Below are 24,217 nucleotides of genomic sequence, written 5' to 3'. Positions count from 1 at the left end.
AAAATGGCCCTGAGCTTTTTGCGTTTGGCTAGCAGGGATCTTCCCTGATACCAGCGACTCGGTGGTGGGGAGGGGTAAAGCTATCATCCAGAGAATTGGATGGCGGGGGGGTTAGTTTGTTTTCTGCTACTGAAGGTTAACAGGAAAACCACAGCAGTCAACTGGCTCTGCTTGGTATGTGGGAAAGGAGGGCGCAGAATCTGAAAGACAATGGTTTACCATGGCCGCATGCAAGCTGAATTCTGTTGCCCGGACCTGCGTCTGTGATCTCTAGCAGCAAAGCCACAGGCACTCAATATTAAGAGGCAAAATGCGACCTTGCACAGAAATCTCATGTGCTGTGTAATGTGAATAGTGTTGTACACCATGAAAGAGTATAAGCATTGTTCTGTAAAATGTATCTTTTTAAAAATTCTCTCCTTTTTTCCCCTCCCTCCAGCAGCTGCAAATTTTTCAAGCCTCCCTCCTCCTTCCCGAAGGCTATCTCAGATAAGGTGTTGGAAAAAGAGGACGCAAGACAAGATGTTCGTGGAAATCATAGAAACCACCCGCAGTGAAAGAGCTCATCTGAATGAGTGGAAGGACATGGTTTCAAAGTATAGGAAAGATGCCAGTGAACGTGAGGACATGAGGGACCAACGTGAGGAGAGGAGAGACGCTCGAGATGAGAGGTGGCGGCAGGAAGATCAGAGGAGGCACGTTTTCATCAAGGAGAAACAAACACAAATTTCACACTGTAGCCTGGCCAGTCATGAAACTGGTTTTCAAAGTTTCTCTGATGCGCAGCGCTTCCTGGTGTGCTCTTCTAATCGCCCTGGTGTCTGGCTGCGCGTAATCAGCAGCCAGGCAAATTGCCTCAGCCTCCCACCCCGCCATAAAGGTCTCCCTCTTACTTTCACAGAGATTGTGGAGCACACAGCAAGCAGCAACAACAAGGGAGATATTGGTTTCGCTGAGGTCTGACCAAGTCAGTAACGATCGCCAGCGACCTTTTAAAGGTCCAAATGCATATTCTACCACCATTCTGCACTTGCTCAGCCTGTAGTTAAACAGCTCCTGACTCCTGTCCATGCTGCCTGTGTATGGCTTCATGAGCCATGGCATTAAGGGGTAGGCTGGGTCCCCAAGGATAACGAGAGGCATTTCAACATCCCCAACAGTTATTTTCTGGTCCAGGAAGTAAGTCCCTTGCTGTAGCCGTTTAAACAGAGTAGTATTCCTGAAGACACGAGCATCATGAACCCTTCCCAGCCAGCCGACGTTGATGTTGGTGAAACGTCCCTTGTGATCCACCAGTGCTTGCAGCACCATTGAAAACTACCCCTTGCGGTTTATGTACTGGGTACCCTAGTGCTCTGGTGCCAAGATAGGGATATGGGTTCCATCTATTGCCCCACCACAGTTAGGGAATCCGATTGCAGCAAAGCCATCCACTATGACCTGCACATTTCCCAGAGTCACTACCTTTCATAGCAGCAGCTCAGTGATTGCTTTGGCTACTTGCATCATAGCAGCCCCCACAGTAGATTTGCCCACTCCAAATTGATTCCCGACTGACCGGTAGCTGTCTGGCGTTGCAAGCTTCCACAGGGCTATCGCCACTCGCTTCTCAACTGTGAGGGCTGCTCTCATCCTGGTATTCTGGTGCTTCAGGGCAGGGGACAGCAAGTCAGAATGTTCCATGAAAGTGCCCTTACGCATGCAAAAGTTTCGCAGCCACTGGGAATCGTCCCACACCCGCAACACTATGCGGTCCCACCAGTCTGTGCTTGTTTCCCAGGCCCAGAATCGGCGTTCCATGGATAGAACCTGCCCCATTAACGACATGATCTCCAAAGCACCGGGGCCCAAGGTTTGAGAGAATTCTGTGTCCATGTCCATCTCCTCATCACTCTTGTTGCTGCGCTGCCATTGCCGCCTCCTCCTCACTTCATTTTTCTCGTCTTGGTTCAGCATAAACTGCATGAGAATTCACGAGGTGTTTACAATGTTCATGACTGCTGTCTTGAGCTGAGCGGGCTCCATGCTTGCCATGGTATGGCGTCTGCTGTGTTCACCCAGGAAAAAAGGCACAAAACAGTTGTCTGTCATTGCTTTCATGGAGGGAGGGGTGAAGCTGTACCCAGAACCACCTGCAAAAATGTTTTTTGCCCCATCAGGCACTGGGATCTCAACCCAGAATTCCAATGGGTGGGGGAGATTGCGGGAACTATGGGATAGCTATGGGATAACTACCCACAGTGCAACGCTCCGGAAATCGACGCTAGCCCTGGTACATGGATGCACACAACCGAATTAATGTGCTTAGTGTGGCTGCATTCAGTCGAATTTATACAATCTGTTTCCAAAATTTGAATTCTCTAAATTCGGATTAATCCCATAGTGTAGACATAGCCTTTGTCTGTGAAGACCGAGGCAAAAAAAAGCATTGAGTACGTCAGCTTTTTCCACATCTGTCTCTAGGTTGCCTCCCCCATTCATTAAGGGTCCCACTCTTTCCCTGACCTTTTTCTTGTTACTAATATACCTATGAAACCCTTCTTGTTACCCTTCACATCCGTTGCTAGCTGCAACTCCAGTTGTGTTTTGACCTTCCTGATTACACCCCTGCATGCTCGAGCAATATTTTTATACTCCTCCCTAGTCATCTGACCAAGTTTCCACTTCTTGTAAGCTTCCTTTTTGTGTTTAAGCTCAATGAAGATTTCACTGTTGAAACAAGCTGGTTGCCTGCCATATTTGCTATTCTTTTTGCACATTGGGATGGTTTGTTCCTGTGCCCTTAATAAGTCTTCCTTAAAATACAGCCAGCTTTCCTTGACACCTTTCCCCCTCATCTTAGACTCCCAGGGGATCCTGCCCATCAGTTCCCTAATGGAGTCAGTCTGCTTTTCTGAAGTCCAGGGTCCATATTTTGCTACTCTCCTTTCTTCCTTTTGTGATGATCCTGAACTCAACCATTTCATGGTGACTGCTGCCCAGGTTGGTGTGCCACCCACTTCTACTTCCCCTACCAATACTTCTCTGTTTGTGAGCAGCAGGTCAAGAGGAGAATGGCTCCTGGTTGGTTTCTCCAGCATTTGCACCAGGAACTTATCTCCAACACTCTCCAGAAACTTCCTAGATTGTCTGTGCACTGCTGTATTGCTCTCCCAGCAGATGTCAGGGTGATTGACGTGCCCCACGAGAACCAGGGCCTGTGATCTGGAAACTTCTGTTAGTTGTCCGAAGAAAGCCTTGTGTACCTCATGCTACTGGTCTATAGCACACACCCACCACAACATCACCCACGTTGCTTTCACTTCTAAACTTAACCCAAGGACTCTCAACTCGCTTTTGTCCAGTTTCATACTGGAGCTCTGAGCAATCATACCACTCTCTTACATACAGTGGAACTCCTCCACCTTTCCTCCCCTGCCTGTCCATCCTGAACAGTTTATACCCATCCATGTCAGTGCTCCAGTCATGTGAACTGCCCCATGAAATCTCTGATATTCCAGTAACATCATAGTTCTTTGACTGTGCCAGGACTTCCAATTCTTCCTGCTTGTTTCCAAGGCTTCTTGTGTTCATTTACATGGACCTAAGATAAGGAGCCGATTGCCCTGCTTTCTCAGTATGAATCAGGAAGCCCCCCACTGCATCCTCCTCTTTGTGTTTCCTCCCAGTATCCCACTTTCCCACTTACCTCAGGGCTTAGGTCACCATCCCCTGGCGAACATAGTTTAAAGCCCTCCTCACTAGGTTAGCAAGGCTGCCTGTGAAGATGCTCTTCCCATCTCTTTCTAGCAATCCTTCTTCCCGGAACATGCCATGGTCGAGGAATCCAAAGCCCTCTCTCCAACACCACCTGTGTAACCACACATTTACCTCCACAATTCGACGGTTCCTACCTGGGCCTTTTCCTTCAACAGGGAAGATGGACGAGAACATGACTTTCACCTCAAACTCCTTTATCCTTCTTTCCAGAGTCATGTAGTCTGCAGTGACCTGCTCAGGGTCATTCTTGGCAGTATCATTGGTGCCCACATGGGGAAGTAGGAAGGGCTAGCGGTCCCAGGGCTTGATCAGTCTCAGCAGACACTCGGTCACATCCTGAATTGTAGCTCCAGACAAGCAGCACACTTCTCGAGTCTCTCAGTCGGGTCAGCAGATGGATGACTCTGTCCCCATTAGGAGGGAGTCTCCGACCACCACCACCCGTCTCCTTCTCTTGGGAGTGGTGGTCATGGAACCCCCATCCCTAGGACAATGCATCTCATGCCTTCTGGTCGATGGGGTCTCCTTCTGATCCCTAGATTGCTCTTCAAAATCATATGCCACAGTAGAACCTGTGCAAAGAGCCTGAAAACGGTTTCTTACCTCTATCTGCATTGGGGGTACATGGGTTCTCCTCATTCTTCTTCTGGAGGTCACATGGTGCCAGTTTTCTTCCCTGTTCTACACTGCCCTCTCTGCTTCTTCAGTATGTTGTCCCACCAGAACCAAACACTGACTTCTGTCCAGGAAGTCTTCATTTTCTCTGATGCAACGCAAGGTTCATGCTTGCATCTCTAGTCCTATAACCTTCTAATAAGGAGACCAGTTTGCACTTTTTACAGACAAGGTTGCTTCTATCCTCTGGGAGAAAGACAAACATGGCACATCCTGTGCAGGTCACAACAGCTAATCACTCAGTATCCATGTCTTCCTTCTAAGGATATGTCTACACTACGAAATTAGGTCAAATTTATAGAAGCCGGTTTTATAGAAATTGGTTTTATACAGTTGATTGTGTGTCTCCCCACATAAAATGTTCTAAATGCATTAAGTCGGCGGACCGTGTCCAGAGTACCGAGGCTAGCATAGACTTCCGGAGCGTTGCACTGTGGGTAGCTATCCCTCAGTTCCTACAGTCTCCACCGCCCATTGGAATTCTGGGTTGATATCCCAATGCTTGAAGGATACAGAAACAGTGTCGCGAGGTGTTCTGGGAACATGGCGTCAGACCCCTCCCCCTCCGTCAGAGCAATGGCAGACAATCAATGCATGCCTTTTTACCTAGGTTACTTGTGCAGACAAAGTACCACGGCAAGCATGGAGCCCGCTCACCTCACCGTCACCATTTGTCATCTGGGTGCAAGCAGACGTGGTACTGCATCGCTACACAGCAGCAGCTAATTTCCTTTTGGCAGTAGATGGTGCAGTATGACTTGTAACTGTCATCGGCTATCTGGGTGCTGGCAGACGTGGGGCTGCATTGCTACAAAGCGGCAGCTCCTTGCCTTTTGGCAGTAGATGGTGTATTACAACTGGTATCCATCATCATTGTATTCCGCAGTGAGTTCGATCAGAGGCAACTGGGCAGACATGTTTTGTTTCCTAGAGACTCAGTCCTCCCGGCAGTCCTATTGAACCATCTTGATGTTGATGGCTAGCAGTCGTAATACAGCATCTTCTGCCAAGCACCCAGAAGATGCCGGTAGCCAACAGTCATGCTGCACCGTCTGCTGCCAGCTTAAGATGTAAAAAATATATGGACCAGATTTGTTCTGTATTCATTTGCTTTCCCCTCCCTCCATGAAATCAACGGCCTGCTAAACCCAGGGTTTTGAGTTCAATCTTTGGGGGGGCCATTCTGTGTGACAGTTGTTTGTGTTTCTCCCTGATGCACAGCCACCTTTCTTGATTTTAATTTCCTATACCTGAAAGCCATGTCATCACTCGCCCCTCCCTCCCTCGGCCAGACAATAGTTTCGCGCCTTTTTTCAGCCCAGACGCCACAGCACTGGGATCATGGAGCCCGCTCAGATCACCGTGGCAATTATGAGCACTATGAACAACAGACGCATTGTCCTGGAGTATATGCAGAGCCAGAACATGCCAAAGCAAAACCAGGTCCAGCTGAGGAGGCGATTGCAGGGCGGCGACGAGAGTGATGAGGAAATTGACATGGACGTAGACCTCTCACAAAGTACAGGCCCCAGCAATGTGCAAATCATGGTGTTACTGGGGCAAGTTCATACCATGGAACGCGGATTCTGGGCCCGGGAAACAAGCACAGATTGGTGGGACCGCATCGTGTTGCAGGTGTGGAACGATTCCCAATGGCTGCGAAACTTTTGCATGTGTAAGGGCACTTTCAAGGAACTTTGTGACGTGCTTTCCTCTGCCCTGAAGCGCCAGAATACCAAGATGAGAGCAGCCCTCACAGTTGAGAAGCGAGTGGCGATAGCCCTGTGGAAGCTTGCAACGCCAGAAAGTTACCGGTCAGTAGGGAATCAATTTGGAGTGGGCAAATCTGTGAGGGCTGCTGTGATCCAAGTAGCCAACGCAATTAAAGACCGGCTGATATCAAGGGTAGTGGCACAGGGAAACGTCCAGGATATACTTGATTTCTTTGCTGCAATGGGATTCCCAAACTGTTGTAGGGCGATAGACGGAACTCATATCCCTATCTTGTCACTGGAACACCAAGCCACTGAGTACATAAACCGCAAGGGGTACTTTTCAATGCTGCTGCAAGCCCTGGTGGATCACAAGGGATGTTTCACCAACATCAAAGTGGGATGGCCAGAAACGTACATGATGCTCACGCCTTCAGGAACTCTGGTCTGTTTCAAAAGCTGGAGGAAGGGACTTTCTTCCCGGATCAGAAAATAACCGTTAGGGATGTTGAAATGCCTCTCGTTATCCTTGGGGACCCAGCCTACCCCTTAATGCCATGGCCCATGAAGCCATACACAGGCAGCCTGGACAGTAGTCAGGACCTGTTCAGCTATAGGCTGAGCAAATGCCGAATGGTGGTGGAATGTGCATTTGGACATTTAAAAGCGTGCTGGCGCAGTTTACTGATTCGGATAGACCTCAGCGAAGCCAATATTTCAATTGTTATTGCTGCTTGCTATGCGCTCCACAATATCTGTGAGAGTAAGGGGGAGACATTTATGGTGGGGTGGGAGGTTGAGGCAAATTGCCTGGCCGTTGATTACGGGCAGCCAGACACCAGGGCGGTTAGAAGAGTACAGCAGGGCATGGTGCGCATCAGAGAAGCTTTGAAAACCAGTTTCATGACTGGCCAGGCTACGGTGTGAAACTTCTGTTTGTTTCTCCTTGATGAACCCTCCGCCCCCCCCCCCCGCGGTTTACTCCACTTCCCTGTAAACTAACCACCCTCCCCTCCCCCCTTCGAACACCGCTTGCAGAGGCAATAATGTCATTGTTACTTCACATTCATGCATTCTTTATTAATTCGTCACACTCCTAGGGGGAAAACTGCCAAGGTAGCCCAGAAGGGGTGGGGGAGGAGGGAAGGAAAAGGACACACTGCACTTTAAAACTTTAACACTTATTGAAGGCAATCATCTCGGGTGGAGAGACTGGGTGGCCAGAGGCCCCCCCACCGCGTTCTTGGGCGTCTGGGTGAGGAGGCTATGGAACTTGGGGAGGAGGGCTGTTAGTTATACAGGGGCTGTAGCGGCGGTCTCTGCTCCTGCTGCCTTTCCTGCAGCTCAACCATACGCTGGAGCATATCAGTTTGATGCTCCAGCATCCAGAGCATCGACTCTTGCCTTCTGTCAGCAAGCTGATGCCACCTATCCTCTTCAGCCCACCACTTGCTCTCTTTAGCCCGCGATTCAGCCTGCCACCTCTCCTCTCGTTCACATTGTGCTTTTTTGCATTCTAACATTGACTGCCTCCATTCATTCTGCGGTGCTCTGTCAGCATGGGAGGACATCTGGAGCTCCGTGAACATATCCCGAGTCCGCCGTTTTCTCCTTCTAATCTTCACTAGCCTCTGTGAAGGAGAAATATTTGCAGTGGAGGAGAAGGGAGAGGTGGTTAAAAAAGACACATTTTAGAGAACACTGGGTACACTCTTCCATGTTAAATTTTGCTGTTCACAGCACATGTGCTTTGGTTACAAGGTCGCATTTTTCCTCTTATATTGAGGGCCTGCCAGTTTGGTGTGAGAGATCACTCAAGCAGTGCCAGGCAACAGATTTCGGCTTGCAGGCAGCCACGGTAAGCCACAGTCTTTTGGCTTTTTTAACCTTCTTAACATGTAGAATGGTTTCAAACAGTAGCGCCCTCATTTCTCATACCGGACACCCATTGGGTTGGCCATTTAAAATGGGTTTGCAATGTAAAAGGAGGGGCTGTGGTTTCCACGTTAACATGCAGCACAAACCCAACTACCCACCCCCCCCACACACACATACCCAATTCTCTGGGATGATCACTTCATTCCTCCCCCCTACCGCATGGCTAACAGTGGGGAACATTTCTGTTCAGCCGAGCAGGTACGGGCACCTCTAAATGTCCCCTTAATAAAATCACCCCATTTCAACCAGGTGACCATGAATGATATCACTCTCCTGAGGATAACAAAGAGAGATAAGGAATGGATGTTGTCTGCATGCCAGCAAACACTGGGATCATACGCTGCCATGCTTTGTTATGCAATGATTCCAGACTATGTGCTCCTGGCCTGGCGTGGTAAAGTGTCCTACCATGGCGGATGGGATAAGGCAGCCTCCCCGACCCCAGAAACCTTTTGCAAAGGCTTTGGGAGTACATGAAGGAGAGCTTTCTGGAGATGTCCCTGGAGGATTTCTGCTCCATCCCCATACCTGTTAACAGACTTTTCCAGTAGCTGTACTGGCCGCGATTGCCAGGGTAAATTAATCATTAATCATTAAACACACTTGCTTTTCAATCATGTGTAATCTTTACTAAGGTACACTCACCAGAGTTTCCTTGTGTGCCCTCAGGGTATGGGAGCACGCCTTGGGTGAGTTCAGGGGCTACTGGTTCCAGGTCCAGAGTGATAAACAGATCCTGGCTGTTGGGGAAACCGGTTTCTCCGCTTCCTTGCTGTGAGCATTCTTCATTGTTTTCATCCTCATCTTCCTCGTACCCCAAACCCTCTTCCCTGTTGTGTGTTTCTCCATTGATGGAGTCAAAGCACACAGTTGGGGTAGTGGTGGCTGCACCCCCTAGCATGGCATGCAGCTCCGCGTAGAAGCAGCATGTTTGCGGCTCTGCCCCGGACCTTCCGTTTGCCTCTCTGGCTTTGTGGTAGGCTTGCCTTAGCTCCTTAATTTTCACGCGGCACTGCTGTGCGTCCCTGTTATGGCCTCTGTCCTTCATGGCCTTTGAGTCTTTTTCTAATATTTTGCCATTTCGTTTACTGCTACGGAGTTCAGCTAGCATTGATTCGTCTCCCCATATGGCGAGGAGATCCCGTACCTCCTGTTCTGTCCATGCTGGAGCTCTTTTGCGATCCTGGGACTCTATCATGGTTATCGGTGCTGATGAGCTCTGCACGGTCACGTGTGCTCTCCACGCTGGGCAAACAGGAAATGAAATTCAAAAGTTCACGGGGCTTTTCCTGTCTACCTGGTCAGTGCATCTGAGTTTAGAGTGCTGTCCAGAGCGGTCACAATGAAGTACTGTGGGATGGCTCCCGGAGGCCAATACCATTGAATTCCGTCCACACTACCCTAAATCCGACCCACAAAGGCCGATTTTAGCGCCAATCCCCTCTTTGGAGGTGGAGTAAAGAAACCGGTTTAAAGGGCCCTTTAAGTCGAAAAAAAGGGCTTCGTCTTGTGAACATGTCCAGGCTTAATTCGATTTAACACTGCTAAATTCGACCTAAACTCGTAGTGTAGACCAGGCCTAAAAGTGTCTTCAGATATTGTATTTACTTCTCACAGAAGCCTGAAAGGCAAAAACACTCTGTGGGAACTCCCCCCAGGCAAACTCCCAGGCAACAACTGATTCCTTCAGAGCCATCCCATGCCTATGGGTCCCAGTCTGGCTTCCTTGTTGGACAAGAAGCACTTCCATGCTGGGCAAATGGTGGTAGCCAGTGAGGGACTGTATCAGATTCCAAGTTCAGATTGCAGGAAATGTGAGTGCTGAGGCCAGAGTCTGTGGTTTGGTCTCTTAGCTTTGCTATTAAGTCTAATGCATTTGTATCACTTCTCCACCTCCTGCTACTCTGAAAAATTAGAAAATGCAAAAATAGAGCACAGGTGGTTTTTCTCATGATGCAGCTTTCCCACGTAGTGTGAGACCCCTTCCACCCACACTTCTGGGAGAAGACCCAGGAAGAAATTAGACAGTCTAGAGAGTACTTGGTCCTGCCATGTGGACAGGGGACTGGACTCGATGACCTCTCGAGGTCCCTTCCAGTCCTAGAATCTATGAATCTATGAAATGAACTCACAGAAATGGAAGGCTTCTAGGTTATTGTAGAATGTGACTTCACACAAAGCTGACTGGGTGGAAATGGGAATTAAGAGAAAACTGCCCTATGATTTTATATTTTGTAACCTTTGAATAAGTTGTTACCAGTGACAATGAAATTAAACATGAAGTTAATTAGTGTAACGTAAGAGGCTGATTATGTGATAACTTTCAGTGTTACAATATAATTCAGGTTTTCTTCTAGTTCTCTCCCTGCCCCCTCCTACTATATAGGAAATAGTGGCTAATCTTGAAATTAAAACAAAAGGAATTAGAGTGGGGGAATATGTGAGAGAAATAGTATGTAAGAGAATAGAGACCTAGTATAAACTGTAATTATTTCTATTTCAAATTGAATTTATTTTGATAAATTTTAAATCTTCTGTTAAGAGGAAAACTATTTGAGACAAGATTTGGAACCTTTTACCCAGTTAGATGTTGCTGCTGCTCCTGTTGCAGCTTATTGTGTCTGGCCAGCAGATCTGGAGAATCCTTCTAAGGCAACTATTTATGAAGGTCGGGATCTTCCTGGCGACGTGACCTTCAGGCTTTTAACATAAAAATGGGCTATACCTGGAACCAGCTAGAGCAAATGGCCCAGGATAGAGGACTCTGGAGATCTGTGGTTGGCGGCCCATACCCCGATTGGGGTGACGAGCATGACTGAGTGAGTGAGTGACCCAGTTAGAGGGTAACAGCCACAGAGTTCTCTGTGTCTCTTGTTTGCAAAGCAAAGATGTCACAGCAGGCAGGAGATGTCAAAATCTGCAATGGTGATGGATGTGTGATGGTAGCTTTTCTGAGTTTTTTGTTTGTTTGGTTTTTTAATGTAATTTTTGTTTTGTTTTTGCAACCAGTTATTTTTATAGGTGCTGAGGCCCCTTTTCCTTTTGAGCACAGCTGTTTAACCCACAGGCCTGGCTCTGGAAATCTCCTCAGAACTGGCCTTGTGTTTCTTTCATGTTTGATATCTTTGGGGTTCACACATCCACACTACATGCGGTTCACAGCAACAGCTACTTTGAGAAACCTGCTGGGTTAAGCGGGCCTTTTCCAAACTGACATTGGCCCAAAGTCTGCCTCTATTCAGCTGGACTGGGATACATCTGTATCAAAGGAGTGGTTCACACCTGATTTGCCCAGAGATTTCGGGGGAGGCGTAGTAAGATAGGATAAGTAGGAATTGACAACAATAAAGTTAAAGGTAAGGGTGAAAGACTCTCACCTTGCAGGTCAACAAGCCTGTTCTGTTCATTCCCTCTGACGCATCTGGCACTGGTCACTCTGAGGCAGCTCACTGGGCTAGATGGATGACTGTGGCTTTCCTCATCGGAAAGCTCTGGAGTCACTGCTCGTCATCCCAGATGTGCATGACAATGTGATCCCACCACTCAGTGCTTGTTTCCCGAGCTCAAAAGCGGCGTTCCCTTGTGGTCAGCACCTCCGTGAATGCCACAAGCAATCTCATGTCATAGCTACTATATGTGGTGAGATCAATGTTGAACTCCTCCGCTTTTATACTTTAAGGAACAACTCCAGTGCCACTCATGACACGTAGTATATTGGTCACCTGTGTTAGATCCATTCCTGCAGCACGAAGAGGTAAAATGCGCAGTACACCAACCATTGAACGATGGGGCCAAATGCGGATGGAAGCACAGGGATTTCTGGGATGTGAAGCAATGCATCACGGGGCATTGGGACAGGACCCAGGATGCCCCGCACCCCCCTCTGCCTTCTCCCGACATTTAGCGGCAGAAGAGGAAGTGATGCTCAGTGGGATAGCTGCCCCGAGTGCACCGCTCTGAACACCACTGCAAGTGCCACAAGTGTGAACACGCTATTGCGCAGGCAGATAACAGTGTGAACACAATAACGGTTTCCCTTCAGTACTCTCTGAGCAGCACTGTAACTCCCGGCACTGTACCTCTGCCAGGCTAGACATAGCCTCAGAGAGACTGACTGCCAGGATCTCAGGACTGATCCCCTCTGGGGAATGAAGCCCAATGTCTACAGACTATGCAGCCTTCACTCATCTCCATGTACCTGAAAAGCCTGCTAGCCCGAAGTGCTGGACCATGTCTGCGATTACCTGGTTCCTAAACTGCAGCTACAGTTCCTACTCCAGGTGAATCCAAAGACCGAGAGGTGCAGAGATCCAACCCCTTATAATCTTAGAAATGTTTTGTTCCTTTTTCTATTTTTTGTCCCTGTTTCTTTTTATGAACTTCAAGACCTCCCAGCCTTTCTATTAGATTGGGGTGTAACAGGGTGGCTCAGTGGGTGTGAGTGTGTGAACACCTCTGAAATCTACAAAGGGAAGATGCTAGGAAGAATAGTTCCCCAAATCTTAATAGCCTTAAAATTCTGCCTTCACCCAAAATCCCTCCAGGAGCCTGCACCCCCCTCCTGTACCCCCTCACTGCTTTCCCCAGCCCAGAGCCTGCACCCAAACTCCCTCCCAGAGCCTGCACCTCCTCCCTCTGCACCCCTTCCTGTCCCCAAACTCCCTCCCAGAGCCTGCACCCAAACTCCATCCGAAAGCCTATACCCCTCACCCCTTCCTGCACCCCTGCCCCAGCCTGGAGCCTGCGCCCAGGACCCAAACTCCATCCTAGAGCCTTCACCCTCACCCCCTTCCCACACACCTCCTCCAGCTCCCAAACAACGCCCAGAGCCTGCACCCCCACCCCCTCCCACACCCTGCCTTCTGCCACCAAATTCCCTCCCAGAGCCTGCACCCACGCTCCCTGCTCGAGCCTGTACCCCCACCCCCTGTCCCAGCCCAAACCCTGCACCCAGCACCCAAACTCCATCCCAGAGCCTGCAGCCCAGACCCCTTCCCCCACCCAAACTCCCTCCCAGAGCCCACCCTCTCATCCCTTCTGCACCCAAACTCCCAGTGCTTGCACCCAAATCCTCTGCACCTGAGATGACCCCCCCAACCAATATTCCTCCCAGAGCCTTAGGCATGTGGGGGTAAAGTTTGGGGGGGTAGGCTCTGTGCGTTCTGGGCACCACCAAAATTTCTACAAACCTGCTGCCCCTGTTGTCCACTGCACTCCTTGGTTCTCTCCAGCTGCTCCCTCTCTAGAGACATTTTTCTATCCCATCTCTCCTTCTCTTCTCTGTGCTCTCTCTTCCCCTGCTCCCATTTGTTTCTTATGGGACCTGGCCCTATAGTTCTATGTTGTGCAATATCATGTTTAACTTTCCAAATCAGCTGGGGCCTGGAGAATATTTCCAGGTGGTTGTTCCCTATGTAGATTGCAGTGATCTCTGGTGTGTCCTCATGGGGAACCAGTTCACAAAAAAGAGCCAGGAGCTGGTCCCAGTGCATCCCCCATCTGCTGTGTGAAGAGAAGATTGCCTCCAGGCCAGGCCCAGCTGCAAACTCCTTGCTGAATTACAGGCTGTCTTGGAAGCCCACTGCACAATGCTGTGTCCACAAATTCATATCCGCAGCCATAGGTGTACTTCCATATAGGCTAAGTAAGAGGCATGGGGAAGGAAGCAAACAGCGTTAAAACCTGTGGTGCCTATGGCCCACCACATGCATTGGCCTCCCCTCAGGTAGGGCACTTATAGGGCCTTCTGCCAGTTTGTGTTAGCAGCAATAAGGGCTGGGTTCAATGTCAAGGGGAGGAGAAAGAGTCCCAAGAGAGGAAGCAGGTGGAGGGAAGCAATGAATGCAGAGTGCAAACTGACCATCTGAGGGTCACAGAAGTCCTGAAGAAACAATGGCTATAGGTCCCGTGGTGTAATGGTGATCACTCAGGCCTCTAAATCCTGCAATCTGAGTTCAAATCTCAGTGGGACCTTCTGGTGCTATGTTGGTTTGTTGTAAAGCCTTCCAGCTCAACATGCTTGACTTCCCTGTTCCTAGGTGCACCAAAGTGAGGTTTTCTTTCCTTCCTGCTGGGTGACTGATGCCCACTAGAGCTAGGTCTTTGGTCTGGCTCGTTCAATAGGTTGGGGCCCTAGAATTTAAGTCTGATGTGAGATTCCTGCGGGTTGACCTGATGGTTGTGTTTCTTGCTGCTTCACCTGATGCCCACAATTTGGTCCTTGTAACTGCAGCTGCCATGTTCTCCCTCTTCCCTACACGGCACTTAAGGGAAGCAGTACCAGGGCCAGGCTTAATAGTCAGGGAAAGACAGGAGGGAGAGAGAGTCCGAGGCTGGAGCCAGCACATCTTTCCTCCTCTGGGCCGTAGAGCAGAGGCAGCTGTTGCTTACAGCTCTAAGGAAAGGCTTAAATGCCACAGAGCAACCGAGGGCAGGGCAAGAGGAGGGGAAGACCATGCCCATGTGTGAATTCAGAGAATAATTGATATCCTCTCAACATACACATTGATAAAAGTGAGCAGATACTACATTGCTGAATGATAAATTTGATAGACTATTAAAGAGCACATCTTTATATAAATGATACCCAGAAATTGCTGATATCAATATAAACTGTCAATTTCCCTCTATAAGCAGACATCCACAGAAATATCAGCATTTGGCCTTATAGGAATTATGAGGCTTCCCTCTACTGCAACTAAAGGAGAAATGTTTTCATGGTTTACATAAATTTTCACCTTACAGATAACTTACATGTTTCTCACTGTCCTGAGTTCCACGGGACATGGGGAAGCTCTAGGAGATGGCTCCCCGTGGGATCATGTATTACATGGACCTGAAGGCTGGGGGAAGCCAGACCTAACCTCCAGCCAGGAATACCAGTTCCTAGAAGCTCCCTCCTATAGAGAACTCAAGTGAAGGTTTGTGAAGAAGTTGGACGTTAGGTAATTTTGGCTGAGTGCTTAATGCGATGGAACAGATATTCATTGGGGTGTCTCCACTCAGGTGGAAATGCTGCTATGAAACTTCCTGTCACTTTTGTTTTTAGTGCTGTAATATTAGTGACCAAACATGCTAGTCACAAACATCCTCTTTCTCTCTCTCACACACACACACACACACACACACCAACACACACTTTTCAAGAAAATCCTTGCAAGAAGTCAAAAATGCTTGCTGGAGCTCACTGCTCTGTTTGATAGAATCCTAAAACAAGCTGAGCTTGTCAGGCATAAGTGGAGGCTGGTAGGGGGTCGGGTGTGGGATGGTTAAAATTACACAGGCACTAGTGACAAAGTTCCAGAATGTATGGGAGTGTAAAGCTGGTTGGTCAATGTTACACTCCCCTCCCAGCTGACATTGTCTGTCTTCGGAAGTGCAAATCTCATCTCTAATATTGCACATTCTGCTGAATGTGAGGTACCTTCATTTATGCTCCATGAGATTTGATCTCTGTTTTGTGCACTGTGTTTGTGAATGAAAATTATAGACTATCATATTCAAAAACAAATGCATCAGCACATCTGATTGACCCAACCACGGACAATAAGAGAAATGCCATTGAGTTGAAGATAATGATGTTCCTCTGTACTAGACAGGGACTGGCTACAGAGCTTGCTTACACACACCAGATGCGTTCAGCATTAGGTCTTTTAATGCTCTGCCAGGCCTGGCTGAAATTCGTTTAAATGAGTATTTTACACACAGCCCCACCTTGTGACTGATTAATGGGATGCTAAACTCTAGTATACTAACAGGTGCACTGCAGGGCCTCCAGGCTATTTGCCTATCATCTGCTCTGTCTTCTGTCCAAAACCCCGTCAGAGCAACGAGACAGGCATTTGTAGATTCTCACTCACAGCCCAGTCACATCATAGATTCTATAGTCTGCAGAATTTGTTTTCTTCATTCGGGGGTCTTCTCTTCTCCCTACGTAGCCAGCAGTAATGCTTAATAGTCCTAACACACGCCCTCTCTCTTGTCAGAAGAGACTTCACTAGAAGTGTGGAGAATAGTTGCCCACCTAGAGCAGGGACAGTTGTAGTGATTTGATCTAGCTCAGGCCTGCACGACATATGGACCGCGGGTCTCATGTGGCCCACACAGGCTCACTGTGCGGCCCGGGGTGGGTAAGTAGGCAAGCGACGGGGTGGGACAAGCCAACGGCTGGCTGGCTGGCCGGCCAGCCGGCAGCTGGGCAGGATGGTGAAGAGGCCAGGGGCAGGCTGGGGAGTGAGGATGAGCCAGCGGTGGGGATAGGGGCAGTGGCAGAAGGTGGGCAGGTAGGTTGTTGTCCCACAAACTTATACAGGATCATTTTAGGGGTCAAGATAAAGATGCCACATTTATTATGATAACAATTTGATTTATGACCAATAACTAATATCTTAATCCTAATACACACACATTATACCTAATACCTATACACACACACACACACACACACATTCACACACACACATCCATCAGATGTTCTGCAGCTGCTGCATAGTTACCAGTCCTGCTTGAGTCTGTGGCTTGAGTTTGCAGCTTGGGTTCGTAGCTTGTGGTGGCTAACTGGCCAGGAAAGCCAGGCACAAGGATGAGCTGGGTCTCTGTTGGGCATGCACCGATGCCCTTTCATGTTGGCAGCAGAATGTTACCCTTCTCCAAAGTTTTCCATCTCACCCATCCTTTTTGTAGGCTTTAGTTTGAATCCAGAGTCTATAGGTCTTGCTGTGTCACGCTGCCTCTGGGTTTGGTGATTGATCACCCGTCAATTGCAGACATGACTTTCAGCCTGGGACCGGGCTTTGATCTTCCTTCTATAGTACCTTTTCTTTTTAGGGTGGATTCTTCTTACTTTGTTAGGGCTCTTGTATGCATCTTCAGCCGTTGGTGTTTTGAACTCTATTTAATCAGGACAGGCTGGGGCTGGAGGTTGATTCCATCATCCATACATACCTCATTCACACATCTAAACTAAACTAATAAGATTACAGCAGGGTTTGCAAAATGAAGGTTGCAGCAAGCCCTTACAAAATGGAGTAAGCGTTTTAAAATGGGGTTTGAATTACAATATGGCAAACAGTGAACAGAAGTTACAATATAGACAAGTATAATGGATGGCAAACAGTGAACAGAAGTTACACTGTAGGCAAGTGTAATAAATGGTGAACAGAAGTTACAATACTGAAACAGTGCAAGTCTCAGTGATTTAAGCAGGAATTGGATTGATAGTGAAACTTACAAAGGCAGCTGACTGAACAGCTATGGCTCTTAACAAGCATCTTAACGGTTAATTAGCCAGTTATTGGGGTAACCGGTTTTAGGAATGAATATTGTTTCATTCATAAAACTTTACTTATGACGTTACATTAATAAAGTGAACAATTAAAAACAATTTCATTCATCAGTTCTACAAGGTGAGCTGGCGGTGGGGGGAGCAGGCTGTCGGAGAATAACAGAGTTCTCACTTTTTGTTTGGGGACAGCAAGTCAGATACTTTATTTTCTCAAGCAATTGCGTAGAGGGAGAGAGCTAAACAGGTCTCTCAACAGGTAAACAATTACAGCAAGCATTTATACCTTTTGTTACAGACAATAATGAGCAACAGCTGCATTTTGCTTATACATAGGTCATTCTGATATCTTGTTTTGCTCACTAATGTAGACTTTTAGTCTACATTCCATATTATCTACACATTATCTACACAAGGTCGCAACAACTTCTCACACAGTTCTCTCCCACTTGCCTCACACATTCCTCGCTTCTACAAATCTCATGTTATTAGGGTTACAGTTAGCCTGACTCTTGCTAACGAACTGTCATACATTGCATCCCCTTCCTGTCAGTTCTTTCTCTGCTTTCACAATCCCCCCTTTTATACTATTAGGACAACAAACGTTTTCAAACCTCTATTTGCATTAAGTCTTTGAATTCAGATTCTACTTCAGATGCTTCAACCTTAGGGGTTTTGATTGGATGTAATGACAATGCATGATGAGCATGGACATGAAAGGTATTACTATTATTACATCCTTTACAACAACAATAACATACTCCTACACTAATTAACACCAACACAAACAATAATATTCCCATAGCAATAATATGATGGGGTTGTTGTACAGTCTTAGTCATAAAACACAATACATCATACATAGTACATAAAGTGGACACTCTATCAGCTGTATGAAAGGCATACTTTTCAACTTAATATATATATTGAAGCATGTGAATTTGCCCTTGTATTTCAGAGATTTTCTGAACCTTTGGTAAAAGTGAAAGCAAATTTTGAAATCGATCAGGTACTAAACTAGTCCAATTAAAGGGTATCTGGAACCTAAGGGCTACTTGCAAAATTCTGTCTGCAGGCCAGTAAATAATATGATTGCCTGCAGTGGTAATGAGATTAAAATGTATGTCTTGCAATGTGGTGGCTTTAACATACACACAGCTATCATTAGCTTGATCATGTCAGGGTAGTTCCTTGTCCCCTATCCTCCCAGCAAATGTAGTCATGAAGAGTAACAACTGCTCCTGGCTTCAGTTTACGGATACACTGAAGCTGTGGGGGTTCTAACGGCCAAAATGTCCATTGTCTCCCTAACCCCATCCAAATGTCAGATGTAATCCCAGGAGCACTGAACTAAAAATCGATTGGGCATACCAGGAGGTCTAATTTCCCAGATGTCTCGGTGAATTACCCAATCCCACATGCATCCTCCCCATGGACCCGGCAGGATTCGGTATGTGGGAGCCCACAACCCCCCCCAACCGGTCCATATGCTTGGAAGGAGCACTGAGAACATCTGCACTTCCATCCAGAACGTCTCCAAGTATGTCTCCATGGCCACAGATCAGATGGTATTCCTGATGTGTCTGTAAGGGCAGTGGGCCAAGCCTTATGCTCTAGATCATTCTGAATGGCCATTAGCTGGTCATTCAGGAAATCCTGAATTTCTGAACATGCTAGATCCCACTTCAATGCCTTCCCAGCCTCAGTGATATTCAATACCATCTCTGTCAGCAACTTCTGGGTCATAGAACTAAGGGCGGAAGTAACATTATTAGTCACTGGAATAATTTCTATGCAGGTAAAATTTCCAGTGGCAAAACAAACTCTGTGGGTATTCATTTAATTGTTCACTAATTGGGTGACCAAATAACAATAAGGGCCTCTCTCATTTAACACAGTGCAAATTCCAGGAACAGCCATCATATCTACTTCGCTATAGAACCCATCAATTGCAATTACAGATTCTTGGGGTTCACTAGTAGTGATATCATATACTTTCATCTCCACTGATCCATTCAAAACCAGGCAGAAACATAATGGCTGACTTTTCCTAGCTGTCCAGCAAGGTACCCCTACTGCTGCCACTGGCCTGTTCCTGCGATAACCCCAACCCCTGCATGACAGAGGGTGGTGAAATGAGCTGAGAAAAAGCCTTGGCATAAGCAGGGGAGAGCTAGAGGATCTTGGCCAGTCGCCTTTTGGAGCCTTGTGGTTTGGCCTCCTCTGCTCTGGGAGTTTGGCCTATGAAGGCTGGCTCTTCCTGCTGGCCTCCTTTGCGTGACTTGCCAAAGGAGGAAGTGAGGCAGGAATGGGGCAAAAGAAGAAAGTTATGCTGAGGAAGCTAAGCACCCCAGTGCAATTAAGTGGGGTTAGTAGAGTACCATCATTCATTCTGCCAAAGCCTGGGAAGGTGTGGTTGGCTGCTGGGAGGTAGAATCCTGTGACTGTCTCTTTGCATCCCAGGGATGGCTACTTGCACACCAGGAGTTGAAGGATGGTTCTGGGTGAAAGGAAGACAAGCAAAGCTATGGAAGGAAATTTGGGTGGGGGGTACAGATTCCGCACTGGGGGAGGGGGTTGGGGTGCAGCAGGGGTGGCGCTTACCCCGGGCAGTGCAGCTCCCAAAGTGACCGGTACACACAGTCCTTCGGCAGCAGCTCCTAGGTGGGTGAGGTCAGGGGGTTTCCATGTGCCGCTGCCTGCAGGCACTGCCCCCAGAGCTCCCATTGGCTGAAGTTCCTGGCCAATGGGAGCTGAGGCGTTGGTACTCGGGGCAGGGGCAGCGCATGGAGACATCCCCGCCCCAAGGGATGCCGGGACATGTCAGCAACTTCTGGGAGCAGCACGGAGGGACAGAGGTAGAGTGGGCAGGGAGCCCCCTTAATGCTGCTGGCACATCTCTGCACACCCATTGGGGAGGGGAGCAGAGGGTCTCCATGCACTGCCTGAGGTAGGGGCAGTGCACAGAGCTGCCTCCCCTCCCACCAGTACTGGATTTACCATGGTTCAACTGGCACCATGGCACCAGGCCCATGGTCCAAAGGGGCCCCAGCCCACTCTTCTCCACACCCGCTCTCTCCTGTGGGGGCAGAAGCTTGATGCTGCTGGCTCCTGCTGCAGCAGGGCAGCCTCCGCCAGCAGCCAGGCTCCTCTCTCGCCTCTTCCCCCAGTGTGCTCCGTTCCTGCCCCTCTCCCTGCCACCGATCAGCTGTTTGCCGGTAGGAGGGAAGGGGAAGAGTGGAGCCTCAGTGCACTCCCCACTCCAGGGAGGAGGAGGAGACAAGGTGGGGGCAGGGTCTTGGGGAAGGGGCTGGAATCAGGGCATAGGCCCTCCAGCCCCCTGCTGTGAACACCCCCACGACAACAGCCCACACCCCCAGCCCTGTGCCCACCCTGACCCCTGAAACCACCTCATACACTACCAGCCCCCTGACCTGACCTCTGCACCCCCCACACCTCCCCAGCCCCGTGCCCTGACCCATGCACCCCCTCACACCTCCCCAGTCTCCAGCCCTGACCCCTACTCCCCCTCACACCTCCCCAGACCTCTGCCCTGACTCCTGCAACACCCCACATCCTCCCCACACCCCATGCCCTGCTTCCTGCACCTCCCCACATCCCCACCCCCATCCAGAGCACCAAACGGGAGCTCCTGCACCGCCACCCATTCCCACCTGCACCTCTCTTACCAAAGAGAAGCTGCCCCAGGTAAGTGCTCTACAAGCCAACCTCGTGCCCCAACCCTGAGACCCTTCCCTCACCCTAGCTCCTGGCCAGACCCTGCACCCCAATGTTTCTTTTACAATTTTTGAAAAGATCACTAAGTGGGCCATCAAGATCCACGGGTAGGCTGTGGAGGTTTTATACCACGTTGGGCAGGAGCTACAGAAAGAAAAAGGTTGGGAATCCCTGCTCCAGGGAATCCCAGAGAATAAAGACTCAATCCGACTCAGTGCTGCCAACTCCAATGGTTTTGCCTTGAGTCTCATGAGAGTTATTGTTTTCCTTAAAGCCCCAGCTCCTGGAGTCAAGTGGAGATGTGATGATTTCAGCCTTTGCTCCTAAAGGAACAGTACCTTTCTAGCCCTTGTGGCTGTGGAGAAAGATTCAAAATCTCACCCCAGTGCGCCCTAAAGGCTCATCAAGCAGAAGGCAAATAAAAAGATCCCCAAATCTATTAATATTACATAATGTCATTATTTTAAAGCCAATCTCATGATTTTTGGTGAGCCTGACTCAGGGTTTTTGAACCTTTGGGGTTGGCCATTTTGCAGACTGAGAGCTGGGTACTCTCCTTCACATCCAGCGCACCCAGACTTTACTAAAGCATTAACTCTTTCTTCTCCTTCATGGCACTTTAATGCAGCTGGGAATCCCAATTCCTAGACTTGCTTTTCCACAGACAGTGAATTCCCCACAGGGCTGTTCCAGGGCCTCCAGTCCCCCACCCCAGGATTGATGGGGCAGTAACTTCACATCACCCCTTTGTGACTCCCAAGGACCCTGCAGGGACAGCAGCTGGTTTCTAGGCCACCTGGGGAAAGGGGGCAGTTCAACTCCTATGTCAGCAGGCTCCTGCTGCCCGGAGGTGACCATATTCTCACAGCCCCTCCACCTCATACTGAAACCCACATGGACTCTCCCCCTCACAGCCCCTCCCCCTCACACTGACACCCACATAGACTCTCCAGCTTACAAAGACACTCCATAGCCCTCCCCCTCACAGCCCCTCCTCTTCACACTGACTCCCCCATGGACCCTCCCCTTCACAGCCCCTCCCTTCACACATAAAGGTACTTGTTTGCTGGAGCCTGACATTACAAACCCAGGTGTGAGATTTCTGAGGATGTACTCACTGACTCCCCTCCCCCTCTCACCGCTCCCCTGAGTGCACAGGGGCTGTGCTCAGGCAGACAGTTTCATCCAGGTGTTTCACCCCCTAGGCCCCCAGAGTCTCATTTGACTGAATTTACCAGTGACACTGCGCGTGGGTGGCGGCTATAAGGCACTCGGGGAGGCTGAGAATCCCCAAACAGGGCAAGAAATGCTGGATGTGACACACCTCTCTTTGGAGGAGTACTGGGCCACCGCCTTTGGAGTGCCACCAAAAGAACCTCCTGACGAGTGGGGAAACCACCGGTACTCACACCATGGCCCTGCCTCCGCTCTGCCCCCATGTCCTGTCTCCGCTCAGCCTCTTCCCCCGAGGACACCCCCCCGCCACTGTGGTAAGCAGATCTTCCACCTCATCAGCCCCTTGCCAGGCCTCCGTGCTGCAAATTATTCCAGCATCTGGGAAGGAAAGCACAGCAGCACACGGCTCCAGCTCTGGTGGCTCTTTGCTCTCACTGGGATAGGAGGCAACAAGTCTATCACTGCTCAGTGTGGCGAATATCTCTGTGATTTCTGGACATCATGGTGGGGAGTTTCCCCACTGATCACATTTCTTGCTGGGAGGGGAACAGGAGAGAGAAGAGGCATTTCCCCCCTGTTTCATTCCTCTCCATTTTCTGTTCCTCCCTTCCCTTCCATGGTCCTCCCTTGCATTTCACGTTCTGCAGTGGTGCCCTCCCGGCACCCAGGACTTCGGAGAATCTGGAGCAGGAAGATCCCATGGGATCCTCAGTGATCAAGGGACTTTTCCACCTTCCAGAAGACCTCAGCTTGGGACTAAAGGCAGCTGTGGGCTTTTCCTCTTTCCCTTCCTGGGGATCAAAGTCATGAAGCCTCTTCCTTGCCTCTTGGGTCTGAATTAATGTCTCATTTCCCACTATCTACTTGAAAGAAACAAATGTTTCTAACCCAGGTGAGTGGAGTTAATTAAGTTCTCCCCCACTGCAACTTGAGACCATTGCTCCTTGTTCTGTCAAGTGCCACCACTGAGAACAGCTGAGACCCATCCTCTTTGGAACTCCTGTTCAGGTAGTTTAAAGCCCCCACTCTTCTCTTCTGCAGACCAAATAACCCCAGTTCTCTCAGCCTCTCCTCATAAGCCATGTACCCCAGTCCCCTAATCATTTTCATTGCCCTCCACTGGACTCGTTCTAATTTGTTCACATCCTTTCTGTAGTCGAGGGCCCAAAACTTGATGCAGTACTCTAGATGTGACCTCACCAGTGCCGAATAGAGGGGAATAATCACTTCCCTCGATCTGCTGGCAATGCTCCTACTAATGCAGCCAACTTGCCATTAGGCTTCTTCTAGCAACAGGCCCACACTGTTGACTCATATCCAGCTTCTCATCCAGGTCCTTTTCTGAAGAACTACTGCTTAGCCAGTCGGTCTGCAACCTGTAGCAGTGCACGGGATTATTCCATCCTAAGTACAGGACTTTGTGCTTTTTTATAGGGGAGAGTTTTAGGGCTATTGTGATTCAGGTAGCCATACTATAGGATGCCTTCCCGGTGTGAATTTGACAGGTGGATCAACATAGATGCACATTGTGACCCTTCTCAAGGAGCTGAGGGCTGTGAGTTTCCTTGTTGCCACCTGCCATTAGGAAGAGGGACTTTTGCATTTGGCAGCTGGATGTTAGTGACCAAACTCAACCAGCCTGTCAGGCACTCAAGCACCCTCATCTGAGCTACAGCAGCCCTGCCAGTTGACTATAGAGGCACCCTAGCCCTGACTTCCTTCAATGTGTCCCCCTCTGGGGTCCAGCCCCAATCACCAGATACTCAGAGAAATCACAGATCCTCCCTTCCCGAAGCAATGGTATATCTCAGGTTACCAGTTTTACTATAGACCATGGCTATTGTATCACACACAGCACTTGAGTACAGTCATCGAAGAAACGGAAATGTATTTAACAAGGGATAGAGATTTAAACAGAAACAAATGTGAGCGATGGAAA

The 24,217-nt window shown here is 48.9% G+C and overlaps 1 protein-coding gene and 1 long non-coding RNA gene across 15 annotated transcripts in view; one reads left to right on the top strand and one right to left on the bottom strand.

The window, feature by feature from the left end:
• Window positions 1–10,380, top strand: part of LOC103307018 (zinc finger protein 501-like) — a 34,256-nt gene extending 23,876 nt beyond the window's left edge. For all 14 annotated transcript variants that reach the window (XM_065569920.1, XM_065569917.1, XM_065569923.1 and 11 more), the window contains one exon: window positions 440–10,380. The gene's annotated coding sequence lies outside the window, so the exon portion shown is untranslated. The remainder of the gene's footprint in view (window positions 1–439) is intronic.
• The window catches only part of LOC135975998 (uncharacterized), a 268,614-nt gene that overhangs the window by 177,583 nt on the left and 66,814 nt on the right, over window positions 1–24,217 (bottom strand). The window lies entirely within an intron of this gene.

Source organism: Chrysemys picta, chromosome 16 (assembly GCF_011386835.1).
Source record: "Chrysemys picta bellii isolate R12L10 chromosome 16, ASM1138683v2, whole genome shotgun sequence".
NCBI classification, from domain to species: Eukaryota; Metazoa; Chordata; order Testudines; family Emydidae; genus Chrysemys; species Chrysemys picta.
This window is presented reverse-complemented; position numbering and strand designations above follow the sequence as displayed.